A 27,538-nucleotide genomic window follows, 5' to 3' on the forward strand; every position below is an offset into this window, starting at 1 on the left:
ATTTCCGAAATTCCAAACCGTGGCAGTCTATTTTGTTGAAAGCAGACGTTTTATTTTGCCCTCCTGCAAATTATATTTCATTTCAGGGGCCAATCAAACGCAGTTAACCAATTACAATATTGCTTTAGTGCTATCGAATGCACTAAATTTAATAGTAACAGGATTTATAGAGACATTTCTCCCTAATTATCTGAATGCGCAGGCAGATTTGGTAACGGAATGGAAACAAAGTGATGGTATTGTTTCCCATAAAGCTAAACTGCACTACAAATTTTCTACTCTAGGATTAATCCCGTGATTTATTAGATATTTCTTTTATCTCGTACTTTTTTCAAAATTTATAGTAAATTAATCAACTCAACAAACCAATTAATTGAATTACATTTCAGTTGCAACACTAGCGTATTTTTTGTGGCAGAGCGAGAGGTATATCGTAATTGGAGCAGGTGGAATTAAAAATCAAGGATATTAAATGAAAAACATTCCATTCAAATTAAAGGATAGTATGAGCAGCTTGACTTATTCTGTAAGGAACAACATTATCTCCAAAATACTTATCCACCATCTGCTTCGCAAACTACATACCATGCAAAATATAAACTTACCTTGAAATCACCAAAACTTAAATGAGGGCAATATTCAGATATTCAGATAGGAATCGTATAAAAAGTTCGTCTATGCTACAATCTTGCGCAGTAAGGATAGACATTTTTTTACTCATAATAAAACAACTTTTATCAATTGATGACTATTTGCACATTCCTTTAGCCAATTCCAAGATATGATTATATGATATTGAATGGGTACAATGCATGCAATGCAACATCTACGATTAAAATTGGTATTTTATTTCGCAGGGTCCTTGACATTAAACCATAAAGATTCATTAAATTCCAAACCTTCTGGAGAGATTCATCGTATTCGCATGGAATTCACAACAGAATTCGCTGAAAATAATAATTAGTCATTTCCAAAGGTTAACTAAAACTTTGAGATGGAAATATGGATGCTGAGCAATTTTTTTGGCAATAGTAAGTTAAAGACTGTGACAGAAGGGATGCCGTTGGGCAAAAGAGGAAGTGGGAAAAGTGGGAAGGGATGTTTGACGAATGAAGGGAGGAACAAAGTACGTGGAATTGAAGATGGGTTTGTTATAGGCTCAGATGCCAGGTTGTGTTTTATGAGGAGAGGCAAGGGAATTATCGTTGTACCGTTGTATCGGCTGCGTCCATCCTAAACCTACATTTACCTATAAAAATAATTTTAGCAATAAAAACAGTTATACGATAATATTCTTTTGATTAGCAAAAGTTTAATAATGGGCATTTGGATAAAAATGAACACAATACTATTTAAATCAGGCATTGTACTTCCGCAATTCATTGCCATGAAGGTAATTTTAAAATGTGAGACTATTTTGACAAGTACACACTTTTAATTCCAATAATTTATTCACTATGGATTTTTCTTTTGGTTTCGAACCAAGACAATTCGGTGCCTAAAAAAAAGTGCTTTCCCCTAAGTGAAACCCCAGGTGCGCCAATACATCATGGCTCCGAATCGAGTGACAGTAAAAATGTCCAACGGCGTTTATTATTGTGAGCTGTAATTGATGAAAACATCGCTACCATTTAATTATGCAACCATTAGCTAGAAAAAATGGCCGGAATATATATCACTGCGCTTGATTTTTAGAAAATAAAACCGTGGTCGAATAAATTAATGGGCTACATGAATAATTCAACCCCCTCCGGTGGTCAAAACATTCCGTGAATGGAACGCAAGAGAAGGGGGAAAAAATACTTGTCCGAATGCATATTTTTCATGTTACGGTGAAAATGAAAAAAAGAGGGTTAGTCAATGGCAATTCCCTCGGTCGACCGTCTCCTGCCACAACTCCGTGCTTTATTCCCTCAAAAAAAATACATGTGGAGGAGCGATGCTCCCTAAACGTCGAGCTAGACTCGCAGGCGTGGATGTAGTCGAGCCTCGAAAAGTACGATTCGGGGAGAGAAAGAAAAAAAAGAGCTGGTAAAAATTGAAGAAAGCAAAGCGCACACTCCACCGCATTCATCCGAGGGTAAACCTCAAGACGCCGGAGAGCCTAACAATGCATAACGTGTCCCTACGCGAGGGAAAGGAATCCCGGGCTAGATTCTCACGGGCCTCGCTGGGACGGCTTCGGGGGATGGGTGGTGTGAGAGGGGGATAGAAGAAGAAAAGAGGGATGGAGAGAGAGGAGCAAATGCAATAGGTCCCCCACAGGTCTTCCGCCCTTTGATCTCTCCGCCGAGTTGGCTCCACTGATTCTATCACTCCAGCCACGCCCCCTCTCTCTCTCTCTTTCTTTCTCTCCCTCCTTTGCCCCATTCTCCCCTCCCGCCCACACCGACCCTCTCTCCATCATCTCCACGCCCCATTTTCCCTCGAGGACTGCTGCTTCTTCTTCCTCCCGCCACCTGCAACCTCCTCCTCTCGGCTGAGGGGGAGTAATGTCCCTACGAAGCCACACAGCTGGGGCGAGAGGGGGCATGGCGTGTGGATGTGAGGCGGTGGTTGCAATACAGCGCAAACGATGTCTCTTTCCCCCTTCATCTCTCGTCTTCTCCCGCACCTCAAGCTTCATTATCTCACTCCCATTTTTTCCTTTTCATTCCACGAAGGTAATGGTGCCGTACCACTTGAACGCTGTCCGCCTCCCAATGCTGAGGGTTAAAGATAGCCTCACAAAGATAGTGATGACGTCCTTGTTTACAGGAGGCAAGAAAAATTAATGAAATCAAGAAAATTTGAAAATAATTGAATACATTCGAAATTAGTCGGGGAATTAAGTCTCGTGAAACACATTAAGGGACGAAGTGTAACGAAATTACTTCCCTACTGGAATTAAGTCCCACGCACTTACTCCCGGAAAAATTAAGTATATTTCCTTTGATCAACATCAAAGCTCATTCACGGAAACAGTACTTCGTGTGTGGATATTGCAAGTGGTGAGCACTGTAGCTCTTTCAGTGTTTCAGAGGTTAGGTGGAAGAAGGGACTACCCAGCCTCAATCTCGTCTCGATGAAGACGTTTTATTATTATTATTTCTCGCCCCTCTGGTTGACGACGTCGAGGGATAACCTACCCTCCTTTCTTCCGCTCCACTATCATTCCCATCAATAGATGTCCAAAACGTAAAATAAGATAATCAAAATTTGCATGCATGGTGAGAGCGTAAAAATCATTCGCCTTGACTGGGACTCGAACCCAGATCCCTCAATATCCGGTCGAGTGCTTTAGCCACTTAAGCTACCGAGGCGTCCTCTTAAACTCTGAAATTTTGGGGCTTTTAAAGGAACTAGATGTTATGACGAAATACCGTACATACAATGTCACATGCATTCGTAGTCGTGCGCGAGGCGCCACTGTCCACGAGGTTAAAGCCATCTCTAAACACTTATGGTGTTTTCCCTTTGACAAATTCGAAAGAAACTGCGGGAGATGCCGCAACAGTAACTTTTAACGGAGTCATCCGCTAATGTACATTTCAATGCAACAATTTCAGAGCGTAAAAATCATTCGCCTTGACTGGGACTCGAACCCAGATCCCTCAATATCCGGTCGAGTGCTTTAGCCACTTAAGCTACCGAGGCGTCCTCTTAAACTCTGATGGCTTTAACCTCGTGGACAGTGGCGCCTCGCGCACGACTACGAATGCATGTGACATTGTATGTACGGTATTTCGTCATAACATCTAGTTCCTTTAAAAGCCCCAAAATTTCAGAGTTTAAGAGGACGCCTCGGTAGCTTAAGTGGCTAAAGCACTCGACCGGATATTGAGGGATCTGGGTTCGAGTCCCAGTCAAGGCGAATGATTTTTACGCTCTGAAATTGTTGCATTGAAATGCACATTAGCGGATGACTCCGTTAAAAGTTACTGTTGCGGCATCTCCCGCAGTTTCTTTCGAATTTGTCAAAGGGAAAACACCATAAGTGTTTAGAGATGGCTTTAACCTCGTGGACAGTGGCGCCTCGCGCACGACTACGAATGCATGTGACATTGTATGTACGGTATTTCGTCATAACATCTAGTTCCTTTAAAAGCCCCAAAATTTCAGAGTTTAAGAGGACGCCTCGGTAGCTTAAGTGGCTAAAGCACTCGACCGGATATTGAGGGATCTGGGTTCGAGTCCCAGTCAAGGCGAATGATTTTTACGCTCTGAAATTGTTGCATTGAAATGCACATTAGCGGATGACTCCGTTAAAAGTTACTGTTGCGGCATCTCCCGCAGTTTCTTTCGAATTTGTCAAAGGGAAAACACCATAAGTGTTTAGAGATGGCTTTAACCTCGTGGACAGTGGCGCCTCGCGCACGACTACGAATGCATGTGACATTGTATGTACGGTATTTCGTCATAACATCTAGTTCCTTTAAAAGCCCCAAAATTTCAGAGTTTAAGAGGACGCCTCGGTAGCTTAAGTGGCTAAAGCACTCGACCGGATATTGAGGGATCTGGGTTCGAGTCCCAGTCAAGGCGAATGATTTTTACGCTCTGAAATTGTTGCATTGAAATGCACATTAGCGGATGACTCCGTTAAAAGTTACTGTTGCGGCATCTCCCGCAGTTTCTTTCGAATTTATGCATGGTGAGGACTGCAGCTCCCCACATGTACGCCTGTCAACTGTTTTGCTTCGCTTCGTTTTTCTGCCACTTCGTCGGAATGAAATCTTTCGTAAAATTGGTTTTGCGCCATCAAAATCTAGCTGAGCAAAGTTATTTAAGGCAAAATAATAGGTAATTAAGTGGAGAGGGAAGATTATTAGGAATCGAAAATTTAAACGTGCCACCCACTTCACTGAATAATATTCCGTGCTACGAACAAGCTGACTGAAATGGAACTCTTTAGAGTATGTATTGATAGTAAATAGCAATTTATAAAACTCAAAAAAGCTCAAAATAATCACTTTAAAAATGCTCATATTTTATAATGATAAATTATGAGAGATAATTCAGAGTGTAAATCACTAGTGATAACATAAGTAATGACAATGTTATAAAATTAAGTGTCATAATCAACTATATCATTTAGTACTTAAAATACCGCTTTAAATAATATTGCAGAAAGAGGAGGTTGTAAAATAATTGAGAGGTTACCCTGGAATGGCATATACATATGTTTTCCAATCACCTGGCTACCTTAGATACATTAATAATGCAATGCCATTTCCAAGAACTCCTAGTTAAATAAGGAACTTTATTAAGCCATGAGTTTTTTTCCTTCTCTTTCCTTCGCACCTTCCCTTGCTCTTCCATGATACTTCCTTTTTCCCATCCATCTGTCGTTCACCCTCACACGCTTTCATCCCCCTCGCAATACGCCCCGCTGGCCGGACCCCTATCCCGCCCTCTCTCTCCCTCCCTCTTCCAACTAAGCCCGCCAACGCCAACACATAAGTCGTAACCTTCTACTACTCTCACATAACACGTAAAACCTCACTCACCTCCCAACACACCACCCGCCCAGCTCCATCTCCTCTCACCGCCTGCCACACACCTTACCGAAACCCGGCACCTCCTCAAAGTACCCTGCGTGTCAGCAACCACCCCCACCTCGGAAAAAAATACACCCCCGCGTCTCCCACTCCCTCCTTCTCACCGCCCTACCTTCGTAGCAATTTCCTTCCTTCCTCCTACCTAACTACCGACTCCTCCCTTCCCACCGACCCCTTCCCAGTCCAGGTTTTACGCAAAGCTCCACACCCTTCCCCGCCACAGACTGACTGACTGACTGACTATATGTCATCCGAAGTCGCACTAAAAAGCGCCATTGCCATAACCAAGAGCGCGCTCACGTGGATCTCTCCCATTAATGCGGCGTTGCGAGCGTCCTCCTCGTCCTCCAAAGCCGCTTTTAGGTCCTCTGCATGTAAGTAATGCACTTGGTCACCTTAGGGCCAACATGCGGGGCCATCCCTCATTTCGGCTCCAACTAACTAGACGCCCCATCCAAGATGGAAACGCCTTCATCAACATCTGCTCCATAGGAAAGTCTTCCAAACACCAAGGCGAACCAAAAAAAATACATAATAAATAAAACTCCAGGTTTTACGCTAAAAGAGCTCAAGTAAAGGAGGTATGAACAGATATGAAACCACCGCGTGGCAGTAATGGCAGAGAGATTAATTTTCTTATGGTTATCGTGGAATGGAGAGTGATAGAGTAGATGTACCTCGTCAGATAAAGAATGTCAGAGAAGGTGCTAAGGTAGACCACCATAAATGTAACAGGTTATTAAAGGAGGAGGTTTAAGCATCACGGGGAAAGGAGCAAGCTCCCCGAAGAGGATCTTTTGGAGTGCAATGTCACCCACACGAAATACGGCCAAATTTGTCGACACTCAATTCGGAAAACCGGATCAGAATGTATCGACCCTGAGTTCAGTATTTTTCTGCACATGAAATATATGGTTCGAAATAAATGAGCGCTGTGGAAACTGGAAATGTATTCAATGACAAGAGCTGAAGAATAAAATGCATGGAACGTCTGTAGTTTTAAATAGTGATATTAAAATAAATTTAATTAAATTGAATATTGTATAACGGTGGCATAAATGATTCAAACGAAATATGAGATGAATTAACTCCTGATTGCCAGTCTAATTTTATGCTGAAGCAAATAACTCCAGAACCTCCCAAACTTGAACTTGAATGTGACGGTAGACGAGGAATGACTAGATGACTGATGTTTGATGAGTCTGCACTCGAAGGGAGGTTCTAAGGAAACACGATAATGTGGGGAATTGAATGAAAATTGCCGCTTGTTAAGCAGATCAAAAGAAATTATAGGGAGGAATAACATTATAGCTAAGTACTAACACACGAGTTATACTCTAAGCAAACGTACAAACAAGAAATTAAAAATAAATAATTCAAAACTATAAGCGCGAAATCCATTCTATTCATCGCGGTTGACATGCATTAAATGAGCTTTTGAAATCATATCCAATAATATAACTACGGGTAATAAAACCTAAGTAACAGGGATGGATTATACGTTTTTCAGAGTGTGCAGATTTTTTAAACTGACATGAATCCATCGAATTAAATTACATCTGTAAATTGCAGCACAACAGTTAGCACTCACAGGTGGGACATGAGCGTAAGCTTGTGGGAAGTGAGTGTAAGCTTCACTCATTTGAAAAATTCACTTGTCGTAACATAGTCAGGATTTCTTATTCATCATAAAACATCAAAAGGAAGGCAGCGTGATTTCAAGAAGCACCAACACCCGTTAGGTTTTTGTTCCCGCCCCGTTCCCTCTCCCTTCCCCGACGGCAAGTCGCTCGATCTCCTCGTGAAATAAATGCTCCCACCACCTGAAACCGGCATCTCGGACTACGAGTCGCTCTGCGTCACTTCTCCACCTCGAAAAGCTTCCCTCCGCTCTCCACGCACCCAAACACCGTCGTCCGCCGACGGCCACTCCACGCCCTCGTCTCACGCCCCCTCCAACCCCTCCCCCTCCCTCCCTCAACCTCCCGCACTCCTCAAGAGAGCCACCCCCCCGAGAAGTCTTCAACTTCGTTCCATTTCAAATTTGCCATTCTCCAAATCCATCCCTCCTCAGTTGTGCTTCGCTCTGTTTCTCCGACCCCCAAGCTCCCCACCCCCGCCTACTCTCGGCTCCCACCGTCCCTCCCAACTACCTCCTAGCCTCCTCCGCAGTCTCTCCCTTTCTTTTCCCTCAGCCTTTTACGTCCCTCCCCCCTCTTCTATCACGCCTCTCCTTTCAACCCTCTTCTCGGTTTCATCTTGCACCACACCCCCACCCTCTTACATTACCTCAGTTACCTCCGTCTTCCCTTACCCTGCCCCACTCTCAAGCCCTAGTCCTTTAAGAGGTACCGTTGCTTCCCTCCACAGTACCGCATCCTTATGTTGGTACTCTTTAGTCGTCAGGAAGTTTGCCCTTTTGGATTTTAGTCGTCAGGATTGGTCGGATCATGCTAACACTTTTAGATATGCGTGCATCTTTCTCGATGCCTAAGCAGTTGGACAGCTGGTATAAGGAGGAAATGTACGATGGTTGATGCTGTCACGGTAAGTTCGCATTTAAATAGGAATATTAAAGAATTGATGCTGTTCTCACAAGAACAAATAAAATTATAATTGTAACTAGTAGAGCTAATTCCAGCATTTTCAGGCATGAAACCGGCTTTTTGTAAATTATTTTATTAAGCTCTACGTACTTTTAAAAAAATCAGTATCCACAAATACATTTTTTCCTATTGGTTAAAATTTTCTTGTGAATACTGAAGCGGCTGTTTCTGTTCTTATGAAATTGCGTCGTGAACACCAAATTCTGGTTTGTTTCGGGCTGTACATCTTCCCGTCTTTCAAGCATTCTTTAAATATCTAAGCAAATAAGAACGAGGGGCATAATTCAATATTAATTTGAAAGAAAACACCTTTGGCAAATGCAATGAAATATCTGGAATGTATGGATATTGTGGGATAGTTTTAACTCGAATCGTGCACCTGTAAAATGTCTGAGCTATCCAGGCGCCGTTATTATCGGGGGTGCGAAGCCTCCATCGCATTAACAAAATCCCTAATTATTTTAACTTGTCAGAGTTTGAGTAACCGCACCACACACTTATTACGTATCAACTAAGCAGTACATATATAATTAGGCGACCTATTGAAAAATATAACTGTTTGTGGTATAAAGGAAACCTTAAGGTACGTTCGTGGGTTGTGTTGCTATTGTTGCGAGATACGAGAAACATGCATGCATGGGAAACTTTCCTCAAACAATTCTTTTAGCTGATATTATTATTCGCCTTAGCTGAATCTTGTTCTCTTTGCTGTGGTATACAGTATTAAATCAGTTACATTTTACCCAAGAGAAAACTTCACAGCATGCGTACAAAAATGACATTTACGTATTTGACAGGAACTTTCGATTCATTTCATCCCATTTCAAGGTATTCCACGTTGATACTTATATATATAATACAAGTGTATGATTTCCATTATTTCTAAGTACCCCTTATTATTGTAAACACAAAGCTTTGTGGTTTGTAACTATTCTAATACAGTATTCAACTCCTAATACACTTAAGCCAACTTCTTATCTAATATATGCAATTCAATTTTATTACATACATTTATCAACATGTTCCTATCATTCAAAATAATGACCTATCTTAGTGAGGACAAGATTATTTTTTGCAGTCACATTCCTGCCTTTGAAGCAGATTCTTTCGCATCAAATTCAAGCATTCCTTTTTATTGTTAAGAAGACCACCAATAACCACGGTATAAAATTCACTCGGGGACTAATGAAAACACCAAAGGAATTCCATTGAAGTGAATTCGTTCAAGGAAATATTATATAAAATGTATTGTTGACATACTTTTTCTTTTCCAGGAGGGCCAAAAGTACTTCGCAAGATTATAAAAGTGATTGAGTGGAGAAAATTTGGCATCCAGGGAAAATTCTCATGCGTCATGTTACATTCTTATTTTGAGAGTAAATTTGGGAGATGATTAGTTTGAGTTGTTACAATAATTTCTCCATATGTAGCGGAAAGTGAGAGATGGAGAGGGGATTTAATATATACGTATAAATAGTAGTATCCTTTATTAATGGTAAGCAGAGAAAATCAGTTGTAACTACCACCAGTCCTGTATGGTCGCAATCGTGGTTATTGCTGCAATTGAAATAATAATTGCCAGTTTTATGGTTATCATTGTCTATGATATTTGAATCATTTTTACCCAAACACATTTTGTAACAGAAAATTAAGGAAAACTAAATTTTTTAATGGTCATGCCTGGTGTGTGTTCACCTTTTGCCATACTCCCTAGCGGTTGCCTGCAGGATTCCCCTGTAGGTATGTATATAGAAAGCTACTTTATTAAGCAGCACACTTTGGTTGAATTTATAGATATTCTCTCCACTTGCAATTAAGTACGAGATTTCTCATGCTTTAACAAGTCTCGTCACATTATAGAAGGCACATCATCACAAATATCAGCAAATGTAAATTTGATATTTAATAATTACAATTTCATCTCCAAGATTTTGTTGAAGTTCTCCTCCACGCAAGGATGAGATAACTTCAAAGTTGGTGTCCCTGCTTCTCTATCCCTCCCCTTCCTCTGCTCCTTCATTCCCATTCCTTCCCTCTCGTTCCCCTCTTTCAGTCTCGCTGTCGTCCGCCCTCTTTTAGATTATCTCCTCACGTATTTGTCACCCTCAAGATCCTCCCCCCTCGCACCCATCCCATCTCTCACCTTCTCCCTCCGTCTCTCAATCCACCCTTCCTCCCCCTCCCCTCTTCGCCCCGCTCAATCCCTCTTCCCATTACCCGTGCCATTTCCTCCCTTTTCCTCACTCATTCCATCTCCGCTCTCCTCATTTCTCTCTTGGCTCGTCTGACGCCAATTTTTTTCTCTTTCCTTTTCTCCCAGCCCGTATCACCTTTCCTCTTCCCGTCGGCCTAAAAAAAAAAAACTCCTGCCATTCTTTAAACATCATCCATCGTGTTTCTTCCTGTTGTATAAACATGCGTGCATTTCTTTTCATAAGAGCACCGGCCTGTGTCAAGTAAGTACTCGTTAACCCGTTGCTCGAACTCCAGCAGGTTATTTGCCAGTTTTTTTCAATTTAAAAACGATTGCCCAACAGACCAAACACATTCCAATAAAATTTAATGGCTATTGAGAATTTTGCTTTATTTGAATGCAGATACTATTCATTTAAAAAAAAAAGATTGTTTTTCAAGAATAGCGAGCGGTTTGAACTGCCGTCGGTTGGCGTCTTTCTTCCACTAGGTTTTCCCAAGGCCCTTGAAAATCCCCTCCGCGCAGGAGTGAGGGGATCGTTTGGATTTCGAGAAGCGGTTTCCCTCTCAAAGAAGCCTCTGCAAGAAAAAGAATAAAGCAGGCCTGCGTTGGCTCGGAAACGAACCAATCGTTTTTGTCCACCGGCCCTTCTTTCGTGAACGCCGATAGACGACGATGCATTGTCATCCGTTTTGGCGGCCGCAATTCAGTCTTAACTCGACTTGTATCAAGGCAAGAATGGACATTTGGAATAATGGCTAGGGTAGACACAAACCAACTTTATTTAAAGACTACCGAGTGCCTTTCCGATGTTCATTGCAAAGACCAGAATAACAGGCAATAACGTTTTCACGTAAAAGTTTACTAACTCGATTAATCTTTGTCGAAAAAAAAGAGGTAAGGTCAAAGGAGGACGTAAACCTACATGTGGTATATGGTTAATGTAAGCATCATTTGATTAACAGTCAATACAGAACAATGAATTTAATTTCCATGCGTTCGTTTTACTCTCCTGCGGTTGTCATTAATGAGCGCTTCTGTTGTGTTCATATTTCTCTTTTAAATATATTTGCGGTATCTGGGACACTGAAACTGCACTGCGGACCTCACATACTTTAAGACTCATTGGGTATTGATTTTTAGCAAAGCTATTATCAATAACCATACTGTCAACATTGTAAAATGTTTTAATTTCACCGCATATTTTTCTACATGTATAATTTCGAAAGTGTCCGGTAGGTGGGGAAAGAAATATTTTTCTTTTGATGGCGTGATACTGAATTATTATTCATGTTTCCATGTCCATCCTCAAGGATTGAACCATTTCTAGTAATTATTTTTCCCTGTCGTATTTAATTTAGAAATAGCACAGTGAATTTACATGTACATTTCAGCAAAACTGAAGCGTCTTAAATCTAACTCCTTGAATATACGTCGAAAAATAATATCGTTTACAAAATAATCGGTTACTTTATTGCAGCGCGTTAGTTTACCGCACTGGTTAATTCAGTCTTAACTTTGTTACTAATTTTAAGCGCTGTTTTCCTTTAATTTTTTGTTAGCAACTGCGAACACAAGGAGAAACGCGAGGAGTTTTTCGCATTTTGATGAGCAAGTTAATAAAATGGGTGAGCGCAAAATTGTTTTACGAATAGTAATTAAATTAAGTACAACTTAAATTAATAGGGAAATATAGAAAAGAATAATACTCGTATATTCCTGCACTACCTTGAGCACCTCTTCCATTCTTGTAACTTCTTGCTCCCTTCATTTCGACCGAACAGACCCATCCAAATCTTACCCCATTTTCGCTTGCTTAGAAAACATTCTTCAATATCCCATCAACAGTCAAAACCTTTCTTCCGTGCGAGCCTTAGATTTCTCCAACAATCCTCTCTCCTCCTTCACCATACTTAGCACATTCTAATTTGTATTCCTTTTTGTCCACTTCAACTTTTCCATCCTTCTCCCCCCCCCCTTATTTTATTGTCTCGAAATCTACGCCTGTCATTTGGCTTCAATGATCATGTTACCTCGTCGTACAAAACCACATTCCATATCAGAGTTGTCATGAACCTTGGCTTAATATCTTTACTGAAGATCCTTGCCATCAATTCTCTCTTCCTTGTGAAAGCGTATTTGCCTTCTTTTCCATCGTCTTATACCCATATTACTGTGACCGTTTTGCTCTAAAACCCTCATAAATTAGTTAAACTGTTCCACCTGTTCTATCAAAATTAGTTCCCGATATTGCTACATAACTTGAAATAAAATTTAATAGATCCCTCGTGGAATGCCAAGTCCCTAAGTATTGAAAAACCGCACATGAAGGGTATGGAACAGATGGATTTAATACGTCAATTTTACTGTATGAACAATAAGGAATCAGAATAACTGTATCCGACCCAGCTACCGATAACATTATTTTTCTTTTTTCATTCTAAGTAGCCTATGGTGTGATCATTACCTCATCTAGCCTATCCTACTTCGTTAGAATGCCACTCGCCACCCACAACGTCTAAGGAATAAATAGTTTCACTGGCATATGTATATGCATGCTCAATTGATCTCATTTGTTTCGTAGGCAAATTCTTTCCCGCACGACCAGGTAGGATTGAAATAAAATATAATGTAATGCATATTAAATCATATTCTAAACATCTTTCGAGGTACAAAAACACCTTATATGAATGCATGGATTAATTTATCAATGCTTCCACGTATACTGAAAGCTAAAGAATTCGCGCCATAAACCCTTCACTCTGAACTTCAATATTGATTAAGCTCATACGGCAATAAGCGCATCATTATCGGCTTAACCGCAGCTGCATATTCCAAGTAGTATGCTCTTTGCAAGCGTAATCTATGATATTCGATTGTCATGATTGTCTTTCCGATATCCCATCTTTGGCTCAGTGTGGTTTATACAACTTGTATATCATTGAAATAGAACATCGTACTGATCGCGATCATCTAAGAACCTAACGCCTCTAATGAGTTTCACTCGCTTCGACTCCTCCACTGGGAAGATCGAGTAAGGGAGTGCCACAGTGCGCTGCGGCGCAGCGATTCGTCATGCGCACTTAAGTGGTGTTTTGAGAGAGAGGGGCGTGGCTGCGTCCACTTCCTTTTACGTTCTTCCTTTGTTGAGTTCGCCACGCGTGAGTGTACTCCCACGCCACTCAAATTCGACTTTGGAGGAGCCGGAAAACTGGGCCAACATTATTAGGCCCCAGCTAGTAGTCGTCAAGTAGGCACGTGGTGTGTGTGTGTGTGTGTAATCCGTTCATAAACTAGAGCAGGTGGGGCAGTTTACGTATCCCGGAAGTGTTTTAAACCACAGCAATGTAAATAATAGGGGCATTACGTGAGGCAAAGATACTTTCGCAAAAAGGAAGGAATTAATGATAGGGACGCTAAGAAAGGATCTTAAGAAGCGGCTCGCCAACACTTTGATAAGGAGGGAGATTGTTTACGACACGAAATGTGGTGGATGGATTGGTGGTTTTTGAAAATGTGAGCGTGGGGAAAAATGGAAAAGGCGAAATGGATAGATAGAGAAATAAATGAGTTCATTAGGACTATTTTACAAAAATATTTCACCGAATCTCAAATTCCATTAACATATTAAAATGAACTTTTCAACTGGGGACAAATATACCTGCATGGAAAACATGGGCTTAAACTATTATCCTGCATTCATTTGACGGCATTAAAATACTAATGTTAAACATACAACTAAACAATATTTTCCCTAATGGCATGCTCTTGGATGTAGCTTTAGAAACCGATAATCAAATTAGTTTGCAAATATTAACCGTCGAGGATCATAAAAAAGGTCGCGTATTTACCAATCGAATTTTCTTTTTCGATTTCTTACGGTCATGGCAACATTCTATAATTCTCCAATCTCCCTCTCTATTACCCTCTTACGTCCTATTTCATTACGTACATCTTCCGAAAACATTTTTTCTTAAAAACTGCCCAAGAAATTTTACAGCTGTGTATGCATCCAAATGTTATGTACACATCTATGAATTAATTTTTTTAATGATAAATCATTCGGTTGAATGAAAAATATGTTCGTCCCCTCAATTTCCTATCGGTGTCGGCCGTTTAAAATTATATTTCATTCCTTCTTGCCTCTAGGCTCCCCTCTCCTCCACCGATACGCAACCCAATGGGCAACACGCGTGGCCGGTCAGCGCTACGGAATGAGAAACCCTTCCTTGAATTATTCAGCGCCGTCCCGAGTCGTCGGTGACTTATGGCTAGTTATCCGCCTACACGCCGCTATCCACGTATCCTACCCGCCTCGTCCGCCCGGCCCCCACCCCTACTCTGGCCGGTGGCGAGGGCGTGGAAAAGGGGCGGGCGGAGAAACCCTTCGCTTCCCGTCCTTGGCGTCGGCAACGCGATTAGGGCGGAAGGACGATGACAATAATGATGATGCGTGGAAATCGGCACAGTTTGTCATTACTTTCCCTTTTCCCACATCTTTCCTCTACCCAAGCGGATCAAATGAGCCCTCCACGAAAGCGTGGGCTGGACGCGGCCCGAACGCCCCTATCTATTTATGCCGACTGCACGCGCGTCGGATCGCCTCCTCTCACCTCTCGGCTAAGACGAAGAATGGAGAGGAATGTGACCTCTGATGCCATCGGGTGGCCGTATCCAAGTGCGTGGGAGCTAGACAATGATGGCAGGGGTTGATGCAGTGACCATTCCAATGTGCAAGACTCGTCCAAGGATTATACTCGACGATTTTGTTACTCGTGTATCTAAAAAGTTAAAAGGTAACTTTCTGTTCAACAATCCATCATTAAGTTTCTAAGTAATATTTTTTCTAAACATTAACGCGTTTCGATGGCAAAGATTGCGTCATTCATTAGCTCTTTCGTCCCACCTCGCCGTGCCTAGTCTCGGCCACAAGACAAGCTGTTCATTCACCTCAGTCATGTCATTATTTCCCTTATTTTATTGTCGCTTCGTAATTTTATATCATTTTCCATTGTTCCATTTTCCACAATTCTGCCATTGTTTTAGGTCCAAACGGCTTATTTCAGGAGAAGTATATTTGTCACAAAATTCATTTTTTATTGCTATCTACCGAATTGGTAATATGATTGGGATATCTTAATAGAGAATGGCCACGCGACGGGCATCTTATTCCGCATGCATCTGAAAATCGGTAGGAATAAAGAAAACGTTATTTATATATTTTTTAAATCTAACTTTAATGTACAGAGAGGAAAAATTTAGATCTAAACTCTGTTATGGAAAAAAGACCAAAGCTGGGTACAATCATGGGAGGATTTTTCAAAAAAACTCAAACCGATAATTTTACCAAAAAACATTTTTTGCGTGCAACGATTAAGTACCTCTCCCAAATTCCAATCGCCGTCGAATCCAAGATTGGATCTCCCTGCTGATCTTTCAAAATTCCGAATAATATTTACAGATTTTCAAACTTTTCAGGAAAATTTCAAACCACGAATCTCTTAATGTCTGCTCCATTCCTGCTTGCTGTGCTCTGCCCTAACTGCAATGGTTTAATGCTTGCTTGCATGGAGAAGGCGAGGATACCCGTACACAGAAATATATGCTTACACTTGATATGCAAATCTAGCATTGGCTTTATATTTTAGCAAGTTGTCTCAGGGTACTCGAAGAATAAAAACGGTTAAGTCTGATATTCGGAAAGAATTAGTCGCTTTCCGATGATATTTAGCATATGTAATTACAGGGTTTATCAATGCTCGGAAACCTATTATTAATGCTGTCTTCACTTTTTGGCTTAAAATATACAAGCACACATAGTGGAAATATAAGGATGACGGCAAATGTTCATGGTGATAGTACTGGGACTAACTGGCCCTTTTCAGAAATATCATAGGTTCAACCGTCTCTCATGAAACTGTACCCATCATTCTGCAACAAGCAAAACTAATGGCACTGAATTCACATCTCGGTCATCGTCCAATAAGGAAGTTTTCTTTCATGATTTCTGTACAAAAAATGCCTCATCAAAACAATGCACTACCGATAAAGTACAGATCAGAATTATTTTTTATCACGCGCGCGGCTTCATGTTCTACATTTTGTATAAGCATTTCCTATTCTCCTCAGGCCAGTTTTATCCCTCAGGACATAAAACAACACATCATTTCTGTTGTCTCAACATCTGGGGACTCAAGTTATTGCCTAAAAAAATCCGAACCCCCGGCACTTTAAAACGGCCCACTCCAATCTCCCTTTCCTTCTCTCTCCACCAAAAGATGGCACTGTGGTAAGACGGATGGGGCACGGCACGTTTTATGGTTCCATGTCACGGCACAGATTTCTGTCACTGGTCCCCTTCTCCTCCTCCACTTCACGAGCAACCCTGAATGATTTACGTCCGAGTGTCGTCCAATACTTCCCCCCTACCCAGGTAATTGCGGCATTCACCGCGTGCCGTAAATCTCATCTCATCACGAAAGACGGAGACTCGTTTTTTTCATTAAGTAACTCTCTCCCCCATTCGATTCGCCGTCGGATCCTAGATTGGATTAAATCTCTCTCGCGCGCTTCATAGGTGGGGAAGGGGGGAAGCGGGCTCACCGCAGTCCCTCTCCCAAGGGGGGGCGCACACACCCCCGCCCAAACCACCCGCTCGACCGCGTGTGATTGCATCTTGAAAAAGGGGTCAAAATAGCGGAATATGGGGGCAGCAATTCTTGAATTCGACCTACTCAGAACTAAAACTGAAAGCACCCGAAAGACCTGGAGGTCTTCCATAATCATGCACTCGACTGGGAAGGAACTCGAGTTCAGCCCTCTCTTACAATGGGCATGCATATTAGCGTGAATGATGCTGATATCGGAATTTCCTTACCGTTGAAGCAAATGAAACCTCTCATACGTACTCTGAACCTGGTGCCCACAACTGATCATGATAATTTATCGCAGCACTTTGAGTTCTAATATAATTGTTTATACTGATTGAAAAAAAGCATGACTTCTCCCAGTGATAGAAAAAGTCGTGGCTCATCTCCAATAAGATTAGCATTCCTCTAAGCTTTCTGTGAATTTTATCTGATGCTCAGCGTTTCTAATAGATTTTACCATAAGATTCCAAAAAATTTTAATGCCATTAGTTTTCTTAAGTGTATTGTAAGGGAAAGTTCACACAACAAAACTCTAGAGATTTAATTCCATGTTCAAAATGCAAGGTGCGAGTAGCAGCGCTCTCATGTAGAGATAGTTAAACACAATGTAAAATGTACTTGGGAAATCTTTTACAGTGCACGGAAAAACAAAGCTTGAATATAATGTTGATATTATATTATTAGCGAAAAATGACTTGCTGAATACCAGCATATTTTAGAAAAGGATTTACTTATGGCAACTAATTAATATAGATTACAGAAAGCACGCATTTAATTCTTACATTTAAAGAGATAAATCATTAATTAATGCAATTAAAAATACAAGCTGGAGAGGCTGCAGACATTTTTACAAGTCTCATTTAAGAAGGATTATGTTAATGCTATGTTATGACCGCTTTTTTCCTCGGCAGATTAAAAAAATGCACAATTATTATTTTAATGAAATTTTAAATTTAACAGATTTCTGAATGCAACAACGGTTGTACGCCTCACTAGCGTGCTCGCGGTTTCTACTTTGTGAATACATTGATCCAAATATTGTGTCTATCATTAAAAAGGACTCGTTTTATGTTTTGGGAGTTTACGTCATTGTTTGTATTGCTCTTTAAGTACGAGTAATAAAATCTAACTGCCGTTAAAAATATCAGCATGCGTACATCATAAACATCTGGCTGTTATATTTTCAAGACCATCCGGCGGAGAGTTGATTAATAGGTGATGGGTAGTTTAAATACCTGGTGCCTATAGTTATTACTTGGGATTTAATTGCATTGCATTTTTGGCATTTCAACAGTCTTTTTACATGAATAGCATATTTTATTTTTTATTATTTTATTATGCGCCACAATATTTATGAGGCGATGAAACTCTCTGACCTTACTTTTTTAAAAACACAACGATATGAACTGAGAAAAAGAGTAAGAAAAACCAAAATACGTCATAGTAATCATAGAATAATTGTTTTAATTATCTAAAAAAGAGTCGCTTTTTTCCAAGCTCGTAAATTAAAATTGTCCTTTGTTTTTGTTTACCAAATATAATATACGTAGGTTTATAATTTAAAAGACTATATGAGATTTTTGGCACCCCTGCCAAACCTTGTACCAACGTTGAAGATTTGCTAACTATGGCAGTATATTTAATGTTTGCAAGCAATAAAGTTTGGCAAGTAGGAACTTAATTCGCGGATATCATCCTTCAAAATTTGATGACATTGCCGCGACCATTGACCAAGAAACAAAGGTTCCCAACCCTTCCTTCCTCGGTCGCTTAGAGGAAAAACATCGGCTTCCAATGAAATAAAAATCATTCCCAATTAACCAATTCCCTCAGTCCATCTTGGCCTCCGATTTCCTTCTTGCGGTCACACGAGAAAGGTTTATCTTATTTTATTTTTTCCATAATCTAGGATATCTTTCAGGAGCATCTGGTAGATTATTATTTTTTCCACCGACGCCATTCAACCTCCAGAGGCGAGTGAGAAAAGGGACGAGGTCGGACGACGCTGCCGCAGGGGGGGAGGACGGGATTGGAAAACAAAATATATGGGCGCATGCCGAGGCAAATTAATGTAATGCACGGCCGAGATGGAGGAGCCGTGAGGGAGTAGCTGTGAGGGGATACGAGTGACTCGAGGGGGGGGGGGGTCAGGCGGGGGTGGAGGAGTGAGGACGAAAACCTCCACCACCCACCCCCGTTTGCCCCAGCGAGAACACGCCTCATCTTTCTCTGTCCCTCCCCTTGAAGGGAAAATAAATTTCTACCGAGGATCACCCCTTTATCCTCTTTACAAACAGCAGTTATCCCCCTCCGTAGACCCGAAGGACTACATATACTCGTAATCCTACTCCACACATCCCCTTCATGGAATCAAATATGCCTAGCCAGTGTGTGACCTGACCTTTCTCGACAAAATTGGTGCCCATCAATGTTGATTAAAATATTTTTCTTCCAATAAAATTTCACAAGGTAAACATCATTCGACTTCACCCTGATTCGAACCAGGATCCCCCGATGTCCGGCCCAGTGCTTCAGCCAGTTCAGCTACCGAGTTGGTAGCTCGAATTTCGGAAGCATTTCTTACACTTTAAAATTGTTGCATTTAAATGCGCATTAGCGGATCACTCCGTCGCGGCATGCCCCGACGTTTCTTGGCATTTAGAATAAAAATTCTTAAAGCTCGCATGTACCAACTGGTATTCCGATATTATACAGCAACCTATCCGTATTGTTATTCGATATTTGGAGCATTGTTTGGCTGATTGAGGATTAGTAAGCAACAAAGCTGATGTACGAGGGAATGGTGTACGAGCAATGTCTCCTTCAAAGATAGCAATGACAGATTATCGACCCAAACCTAGCATGTTGCTTCTTTTCCTTCAATTCATTCCTATTTGAATGTTATTAAGGAAAAAAAATCATTGACATGAACACCACGAAAAATAACTTCAATGCTTTGATCGTCGAAATATTTCTTAATGTTGGGTCTCTAACGATTCAGAACGAAACGAAATATTATGGATATTTGGTAATCATTTCTAACTAACTGAGAGATACTCGTACAAGTAACAGATAACTAGAAACATACGAAATATTTAAAAGTACCGGCGAATGGTTAAACTAATATATGTGTATCTATGGGTATATATGCATATATGTGCTTGTATTTAACTTAACTGCGCTCATTCCTTTCATTTTTCCCCGAGTTCACCCACCGCGATACGAACCTGAACGCTGTCCCCCTCGTAAACCGTACTAATACCTACTATATGAGCCCCTCTCTTTTCTCCTCCTTAAACCACCCATCATTCTTAATTCCCAAATATCCACTGCATCCCTCGAGCAAGGCATAAGAGAAGGAGTGTGTGGTTTGGGGGAGGATTGAAGATGGTGTGGGCAAAGAAAAGAAATGGGGAAGGGGCGTAGGAGGGGTGAGTCCTGGGATGGCCACAAGCAAACTCCCGAGACGACAACGCCAATCAATCAGGCAAATTAATCAACCGCTTCCCCTCTCCCCCACGCCCAATTGATCCCTCTCCCGCACTACGACCACCACCCCAAACCCCTAAAAAAACCGCTTTTAACAATTAACCCCTCCTCACCGTGGTCCCCTTACTCTTATTCGTTTTTTTTACTGTCCCTTTCTCTCCCTACTTTGCTCCTTCGCCTGCATCCCCTACGAAAAGCAAATTTCTCACCATGGCCAGAGTGGTAGCAAATTTTAGGCTCAGGAAATATTGAGCGCAACGGTAAGAAATACCTCATTCATGGAATACCACAGAAACGAAAGCTTTTTCGGTGCTTCCGCAGTAGTCATGACCACGAAAAATACATTTTCTCTTCAATTTTAATTACTTTTAAATGAACGAACTAACCCTAATACCTGACACCAATCTAATGATTGCCAATCTGCAAGGCAAATTAACACCTTGAATATTAATTTAAAAATACGTGAACGTTGTGTCTTCCTATCTCTCTTCCGTTATACATGTATATACTTATGGATTTTTAAGATATTTTTAACGATTAGTTACAATAAAAAAATTAAAATTTGTAAATTAAATGCAAACCCTCCTTCAGCAATATTTTAAATAACTGGACAATAGAGGGGTATTATTTTTCCATTTTCCGCCAGGCAACATCCAAGACCACCTTCACACATAGAGTGAAAAATGTTATAATTATAAATGAATTTTTCATTATAAATGAATTATAATGAAAAATTATATCAGCACACTGCCCAATTTGATACATCAATTATTTAACTCATAGCTCTCTATGGTACATATACATTACGTGTATGCCTTAAAATATCCCTTTATGCTTCCGTAGATACGATTTACATATACACAGCATTTTTTCCCCAAACCATATTGGCATATTTTCATATTTTCCCCATTTGGAGATACCCATTCTTTTCTTTTTTATTACATACTTCCTGCTTAAGACCGTAAATGAAATTTACGCTTCAGGAAAGGGAAGTCAAGTCAAGGTCTGGCCGTGAGAGGTACGTGATGCGATTTCAATTTCTCATAGGTTCTACTTATCCATTGCATCTAAGAAAAATTCAATTTATTCTCTTCCGCGTGTTTTCGTTAACAACAAATATATTTTCCACGCACGTAGTTAATATTTTTCTTTTCGCTCTATCCTATTCGAAAGCGCCTTCGCCGCTCCTCTCTGAACCACTTTCCCCACTATACGTAAAAAAGTTTTCGCCCACATTACATTCCTCCTATGCCTCCCCTGAGTAATTTTCTATTTCCCCTTTCGCCACCGCCCCGAGAGTCTATATTTCATCCCTTTGGCATCCCTTTTCTCCTGCTCACTCCTCCAAGCACCCTCTCCTTCTTCTCCGGAGATTTTTCTTCGTTAGTGGATTTCTTTTGAAAGCTCCCCTCTTTCCCCTTTTATGTCCTGTTTGGTGTTTACTCGCCGGGAAGGCACCCGCAGCCTTTTAACGGATCCCCCCAAACCTTTCACCACCGCCCTTCGTCCTTTCTATCGCGGAGAGGAGAGATGGCGCGCGGGGGAAGGGCGGGAAGTCGGGATCCTTTTGCGAGGGAAGTTGATGCGGGACCGGCGGTCAATTCCACTTCTGAGGCATTCACTTCGGTTCTTAGAAGTTCTACCTTGAGAGCAAACTCGTGCTTCCCAGTTGCTGCTTTTAGCGATAACTTAGATCCTTACGTGGTCTCTTTCGCCCGAGTGATGCGTCGGATGACAATGCTAACGCGCTTTATTAGCCTCTCGAGGAAATAGTTAACTAATGCATGAAAGCATATTTCCTCAAATATTTTTTGCGACAGAAACTGAACTTCGGATCCGTTACGTATCCGTAAAATGAGTCACGAATGTGGCGAATGTTTGAACTTGCTAGGTAACTTATTATGTGATGAGATACTTAGATATAAATTGAATTTACGGATTTTGTACACATTTATTTATTAAGAGTTCAACTCATGGTACCACCACAAGGGGTACCACTCAAGCGTACAAAACTACTTAATGACGACCTCCGAGAGTTGAAACGCGTGTTTTCTTAGAATTACATAAATGGAGAGTACCTTCTGTTTTTCAATGAATTGGGTAAACTTTTTAAATATAAACGAACACTGCCACCCAAATCAGTCTTTTTAGTTACACTTTCGACATATATACATTTGTGTGTGTGTGTATATATATACGAGGGTGGTCTGAAAAGTTTCCGACCTAACAAAGATACAAGAAATATTTTCTGAAATTTTCTGAGTCGTAAACTTTTCAGACCACCCATGTGTGTGTGTGTGTGCGTGTGTGAATATAAATATATATATATATATATATATATATATATATATATATATATATATGTTTGTATGTGTGTGTATATATATAAACATGCTTAAATGCATGTGTATATACACATATAATCATCAGTATTTCAATCCTAAGATTGGTTTACTGCAGCCCTCCATTCCCTCACCCTCTGATAGGTTCCCTGTTTTACGTCCTTCATTTGCCCTATGTGCTTGTCTCTTGGCCTTACTCGCGGGAACTTTCCTTCAATTTTTCCTACTATTATGTTTCTAATTCATTGTGCCTCAAGGTATGTCCAATTCATTTCGTTCTTCTTTGCCGTAGAGCTCTCCATAGAGCCCTTTCCTCTTCTGCTGTTCTATATACTTCTTCGTTCCTCCCTATGTGTGTCCATTAAATCTTCAGAATTCTCCTCCAGCACCATGATTCAAATGCTTCTATTCTTCGTTGGTCCACTTTTCCAATATTCAGTCTCCGATCCATAGAGTGCCATCCTTAAGAACGTTTTGACGAACTGCTTCCTTGTTTGTTATTTTTTGTTCTTTGAACAGAGCAGTAGCCTCTTCTCAATGAACGCCTTTTAGTCTTGGATCATTCTTCGCTTGATGCCGGGGGCGCTTCTTCCATCCTAAGTTATACTTCTGCCCAAGTAGATGAAGGATTCCACTGCTCTAGTTTCACTCCTCGAATTGTGATATCTGCATTCAGCCTCTATATTCCACACACAAGGATTTTCGTTTTCTTCTTGTTGATGCTCATATTATATTCCCCAGTACTTTGTTCACAGTATTCAGGTTTGCTTGCAGGTCCTCTCGCGTCTCTACAACTGCTGCGATGCCATCTGCGAACCGCAGGATGTTCATTTCTTCGCCATTCACCTTGACGACTTTGATACCCAATTCTTGTGCTTCTTTTATTGCTTCTTCTAGATATACGAGGCATATTCATAAAGTAAGGGACGTTTGATTTTACTTAAATATTGGCGCTTCAGAACACAGTCTAACTCCTGCAGCGCCATTTACTGATTCATTGAGAAGCTATAGAAGTATTTGTTTTGTTTCAGAAGTCGTTAGCTTGTCCTTGCATGCAAACAACGATGTCCGCGACAATCGTTCATTCCGACAGCTGTGAAGTGCGTTCTGTCTGTACGATTCTTGTATGCAAAAGGATTGTCGGCTGCTGAAATTCATCTGGAGTTATGCCTAGTTTATGGACGTAGAGTTATGAGCGAATGTAAGGTTAGACAATGGTGCCGTGATTTTAAAAATGGACGAACAAATGTCCCTGACGAAGAGCGAGGTGGCAGGTCCAGTATTCTGACTGATGAAATTGTTTCGCAAGTGGAACAAAAACTGCGATGTGATTGCCGATTGACGATTAATGGCCTGGCTGAAAAATTTCCCCAACTTGGGCGCACTACTATCTACAATATTGTCACGGAAAACCTCCGGTACCACAAATTGTGTGCTAGGTGGGTACCGAAACACTGCGGCCAAAACCAATAAGAAAATTCAAGATTTTTGTTTGGAACTCTTTGACCGCCCACCGCACAGTCCTGACCTTGCACCTAGCGACTATATCCTCTTCTTGCACTTGAAACAGTGACACGGTGGACAACGTTTCGAAACCGAAGAGGAACTCAAGAACGGCGTTGTCAATTGGTTCAAATCTCAGGCGGCAGGCTTCTATGCAGAGGGATTAAAGAAACTGGTGCAGCGGTACGAAAAATGCTTCCAAGTGAACGGCGATTGTATAGACAAGTGAAGTAGGTTTATAGCTAACTAAAAGTGCCAATAAAATGTGTTTCACATGGGTATATTTTTTCCTGTGACCAAACGGCCCTTACTTTATGAGCATGCCTCGTACATTGAATAGTGCTGGCGTGAGGTTGCATCCTGGTCGAACTCCTATATTTATTTTGGCTTCTATTTTCCTTCCGTTTTTCATATATACACACATATATATATATATATATATATATATATATATATATATATATATATATATATATATACACATACATATTTTTTTATAAATGTGTGTATATATATACATAGTAGTAGTTTTTAGGGGAGGCGACCGACAGCTAAGGTCATTTGCGCCATAGGGGATGGACAGAAAAGGGTGAAGGGAGGAGAGAAACCCGGCGTCGGCATTAGCCTGCTCTTTACGAAAGGCGCCAAGGGGTCCGCAGCTTAACGTCCCATCCGACGGACGGCGTACTCACTCAAAGTGCCCTCCACAAAGCACCTCAAGTAGGGATCGAGATACATCTGAAAAATATTCAACACCGCCGGGATTTAAACCCGCGCCCTCAGGGTGGGAAGTCGGTACGTTAGCCCCCGCACCATCTCGATCCCCCGTATATATATACATATATATATATATGTATACATATATATATATAATATATATATATATAATATATATATATATATATTATATATATAAATATATATTTTGTATAGACATATATATATGTATATATATATATATAAGATCAGTCACAATCGTGGCGATAGTGCAGTGCATGTGCTATTTCTTAGTGGCTGAACAAATATTATCAATCGCTTCGTGCGCCACCGCCATCCTTTCAAGCCTTCAACCCCCAACCTGGCTGCCAGTTAATGCTGCCGGCATGTCTGGTGCTGGGCACTATCTAAACTATTTAAATACAAGCGCTAACTACCACTCTCTCCAATTGCAAACAGGGGCGAGTGAGGCTAATCCGAGCGTGACACCGGGTGCACATTGGTGCACGGCTACTGCACGTGTCGCAAAAGAACGACAGGCCATAAAAGCGACGCTGTTCCATGGGGTCCGCTCTGACTCCCAGCACCCTCCCGGACTCGGATAGGATTTATTTGCGTCGGCGGATGTCGGAACTACTCCGAATGGCATTCATTACCCACCCTCACTAGGTGTCGTTATCGTTCGCCCCACTATCACATGTGGATGTATCTGCAAAGGACGTTGCCCGCGCGAGCCGCCTCATCAGCTGCCCAACGAACGGAACTCACTTTCGCCCGCCACCCCCTCGTCGGCTTCCCCTTATCGAGATTAAGTTTACTGGAACATCGGACTGAGTGTGAAGGGGAGGCGTGTGGATGGCGCCGCGGCAATTGCAAACTACCCCCGCCGACCAATTTGCGAGACGCCGTTATCAGTTTTAACGGCCACGGTAGGGTTTTTCACTGCACCGAACAGAGGATAAGAGCTCCCGGATACTCAACGACCTACATTCTATTTCATTTTAGGATACATTGGAATAGGCGTCTACAGCTACGTACGAGGGTCATCCGGAAAGTAGTACCCGTTCGTGAAATAAAGACACAAAAGTAAATATTAACAAACATAAAAAATTTTATTTGAAAGAGGATACTTTAAACTACTTCTCAACATAATCTCCAAGCAAATTAAGGCATTTGTCATAACGTGTGACAAGTTTCTGTATTCCTGCTGCATAGTCCTTCGCCGCCAGCTCATTGAGATACGCGAGGGACCCATCTTGCACAAATTTTTGCATAATGCAGATGGTGTTTAACAATTTCATGAACAATTGTTCGAGAAACATTGGGAAAATGCTCACAGATGTCATCAATTGTGACGCGCCGATCGTTCCTCACGAATTCGTCAACTGAGCTCACCAGTTGGTCTGTAATGACAGACGGTCTCTCCGAACGCTCATCGTCGTGTGTGTTCCCCCTCCCCATGTTGAAGTTGCGACACCACCGCCGAACAGACGACTCGTCCATTACATTGTCTCCATACACCTCCTTTAATTGGCGATGAATATCACATGGGCGAACGTTTCTTGCATTGAGGAATTTAATCACTGCCCTCACTTCACAACTGGCGGCGTTCTCAATTTTTTTAAACATTGTAAACAATCACAGAAACAACACAGGCAATGCTAGCGTCACGCAACTTGGCTCAGAGAAGGCAGACAAGCCACTGAAGCTATCTGACCTCGTCCAGCGGCTACTCGCGTCGTCAGCACTTCATGCGGCACGAACGGGTACTACTTTCCGGATGACCCTCGTATTTATAACGTCTTGATAGTTTTCGAATCTGGAAACACATTGTTTTAATGAAATGAAGTAACAAACACGGTAACGTGGGGCAGTCAAATTTGGTAATTTGCTACCAAGCCAACCGTTCAGAAAAAAATGAAACTTTCCCTTTACTATTAAATACTATATTGATCGTCTCCACAACGTCTGCTGGAGCTCAATTCATTATGCCATCGAGAATTGCCAAGATGTATTAGCACGTCAATACAGCAAGGTGAATTGAGACTCATTTAGCACCATTAAAGAAAAATAAGTTGGATAGTGGAAAGGGACATAGAAAGAACCACCGCAATTTAGGTCGAGAGACAAACACGTAGACGTAGCAGAGATTTTGTAAAAGAAACTTCGGGGCGAAAGGACATTAAACGTCGGATAGGTAAGTACTGAGGAAAGCTGAAAACGGAGCCTTTTCTTGACACCATGATTGACATCTTGTCATTTTATTTGCTCCTGTAGCACCTTTATCATCGGTAAACAGCAGAAGGGTTGGTTTTAGACCGAACTATCGCGTGCCGCGCGAAATCTCACATCCGGGGTGTGGGGAGCCACTTCCTTTCCCCCACGTCACCCATTCGGTTTCTTACTAAGTTCGCATGGACTGAAAATCTCATCGTTCGGGCTCATGGAAGTGCTTGTCGAAAGGGTTTAGCTAGGATTCGCACGCAACCCTCTCCATTTG

The sequence above is a fragment of the Hetaerina americana genome, unplaced genomic scaffold (assembly GCF_022747635.1).
Source record: "Hetaerina americana unplaced genomic scaffold, ioHetAmer1.1.p SCAF_3, whole genome shotgun sequence".
Taxonomy (NCBI): domain Eukaryota; kingdom Metazoa; phylum Arthropoda; class Insecta; order Odonata; family Calopterygidae; genus Hetaerina; species Hetaerina americana.